The sequence below is a fragment of the Sinocyclocheilus rhinocerous genome, unplaced genomic scaffold, assembly GCF_001515625.1.
Source record: "Sinocyclocheilus rhinocerous isolate Xijiao unplaced genomic scaffold, SAMN03320098_v1.1 scaffold907, whole genome shotgun sequence".
Lineage (NCBI taxonomy): Eukaryota > Metazoa > Chordata > Actinopteri > Cypriniformes > Cyprinidae > Sinocyclocheilus > Sinocyclocheilus rhinocerous.
This window is the reverse complement of record NW_015662569.1, coordinates 416,468-419,065: the sequence shown is the minus strand read 5'-3', so window position 1 is coordinate 419,065 and position 2,598 is coordinate 416,468. Positions and strand designations below refer to the sequence as shown.

The 2,598-nt window shown below is 41.1% G+C and overlaps 1 protein-coding gene across 1 annotated transcript in view; it reads left to right on the top strand.

Moving 5' to 3' along the window:
• LOC107728072 (protein quaking-like) overlaps positions 1-2,233 on the top strand; it is an 82,892-nt gene extending 80,659 nt beyond the window's left edge. Inside the window, exon 8 of the mRNA XM_016538139.1 lies at positions 1,765-2,233. The gene's annotated coding sequence lies outside the window, so the exon portion shown is untranslated. The remainder of the gene's footprint in view (positions 1-1,764) is intronic.
• Positions 2,234-2,598: the final 365 nt, after the last annotated feature.

The following is a 2,598-nucleotide window of genomic DNA, read 5'->3' as shown; positions in this document are numbered from 1 at the left end:
TCATGTTCCATGAAGATATTTTGTAAATTTCCTACTGTAAATATATTAAAACTTAATTTTTGATTAGTAATATGCATTGCTAAGAACTTCATTTGGACAACTTTAAAGGCGATTTTCTCAATATTTTGATTTTTTTTGCACCCTCAGACTCCAGATTTTCAAATAGTTGTAACTCGGCCAAATATTGTCCTGTCCTAACAAACCATACATCAATGGAAAGTGTATGTATTCAGCTTTCAGATGATGTATAAATCTCAATTTCGAAAAATTGACCTTTATGACTGATTTTGTGGTCCAGGGTCACATATGATTGTTTTCAAAAAGGCTTCATGAACACTCCCCCTGTTTTCAGTTGGTCAAACAAACATAAGTCCCGCCCTCAAAAAACAAGTTAAACTTTCAAGTCAAGCCAAATTTATTTGTATAGCGCTTTTCACAATTCACATTGTTTCAAAGCAGCTTTAGGTTACACTTTACTTCGATAGTCCACTTTAGACATTCTACTAACTGTGAGTAACTTTGCAACTACATGTCAACTAACTCTCATTAGAGCATTTGACTGTTAGGTTAAGGTTAGTAGAATAATTTGCCTTACTTGCAAAAGTCACTTATAGTCAGTAGAACGTCGTGTGCAGCGACCATCAAAATAAAGTGTTAGTAGATATTAAGCAGTCTGCTAATACTCTAATGACTGCTAGTTGACATGTAGTTGCAAAGTTATTTATAGGTAGTTGAATGTCTAATGCCGGGTTCAGACTACACAATATTTTTGTCGGTCACGATAGTCACTGTGTCAGATTTTACGATTTTGACTCCTAAAATCTTGTCGTGTCGTGGACAAGAAACATGTCAGACTACACGTTGCTTCCCGACCATTCATCGCGTGCCGTCTTTAACGACGCGCGTGATGTCATCGAGAAGGCGGAACTAGCGGCTGACTTCCGAAAACAAGAGTGTAAACATTGCTGAAGCGCTTCCGCTATAGTTCGCCAGCATTTTTCTTTCTTTGTTTCGTCATGGTAGTCCCTCGATCACACATCATACAGGCAGGAGTATACTGTTGCCACAGCTCCAAGAACCTTTCCTCCATCTCATAATTCCACCTAGCAGCACCATCATCTCTCTTTCGTTTCGCCATGTTTGAAACCTGTGTATGAAAGAGCTTCTGTGCTGCTATTGGTCAACGTCACCAATGTGACAGAACTCGTCGTGGACGACGGAAAAAAAATTAAACATGGTAGTCTTTCTGTCGTGATGTCGTGAAGCATCGCATACGCAGAATCGGTTGTCGTCCAGTATGACACACTACACGTGCTGAAACGATGGAATCTTGCGTCCCAACGCCCATTGTCGTTTACGAATCCCCTCGACACCCTACGTCAAGCAAATCGTGCCAAAATCGTGTAGTCTGAACCGGGCATTAAGTGGACTATCAAAATAAAGTGTTACCCAGCTTTACAGAAAATCATGACGTTAATGTTTAGAATCACTTAATATCAAGCACTGGACTAACTTGCGTAAAGTATTTTCCTGCCTTTTCTCACTATATCACCCAATTGAACCGTTTTATGTCTTAGCGCAACGCTGTGCTGTGGGGAGACTCGCCTGAATCAACGAGCCTACTTGTGATCGGTTTCTAAATACTTTTCAAATTGTCATCCTGCTTTCACTAGCTGAAACTAATCTCCTCTATCTTTTGTTTCTTTCCTCCTTTCCTTGTTTCCCTCCCCTTTTTCTGTTCGTTTGTCTCTCTAACCCACTCAGCCACTAACCCCTGACCTTCTGACCTCTTCACCCAATGATGACCTGCCCATTACCTGCCTGCCGATCACACCTCTGCCCTAAAATGAATGAATGAAAGACAAAAAGAGTATCTAAGAGCTGTCACAGGCAGTGGATATACAGCTTCCCTAAACCTCGCTCGTTGGACGCGGGCGGCAGATGCCCGGACGTTCCAGCCGCTGTAGATCTGCACTCTTTGTAAGCAATAAGCAATAATGATTTGTCCCACACCCTCTTCTAAATCAAAGCCAGACCTCCCAGTTTGCTGTGCGAACGCCTCCAGCTCAACAACGGCACTGTTGAGGAAACGGACTGCCCTTCATCGCACCCCAACCCGTCGCTCAAGTAATCCTGCAGTTACGGTAAAGAGTCTGAATGTAATGCATGACGGTGTGGATGATGAACTTGTCACAGTGGGCTATTTGAGAAGCATTTCAGCAGTGAGTCAAAGCTGAAAATAATATTTCCTTTCCGGAACAATCCGACACTTTTCAGTGAACAAGCCTCTCTGAGGATGTATAAGCCATGCTTGCCTATCTGCTGTACAAATGTATGAAATGTGTAGATAAATGTTAAAAGAGTGACAAAAGAGAACATGTACAGCAACAACACTTTTATTATCCTCCAGAGAACTTATATTTTTACAACTCGCTATTTTATATTGTCGAATATTATGAGGCGAACAAGAAAGAAAGAAAAAAAACAATACCGAACCCTTTATGAAGTGAAAACAATCCAGTTTTCTGTAATTGGATGTAGTGTTTATGACCAAAACAACCCTTTCGTTGAACCGTTGGGGTTGATAGGGAAATATCA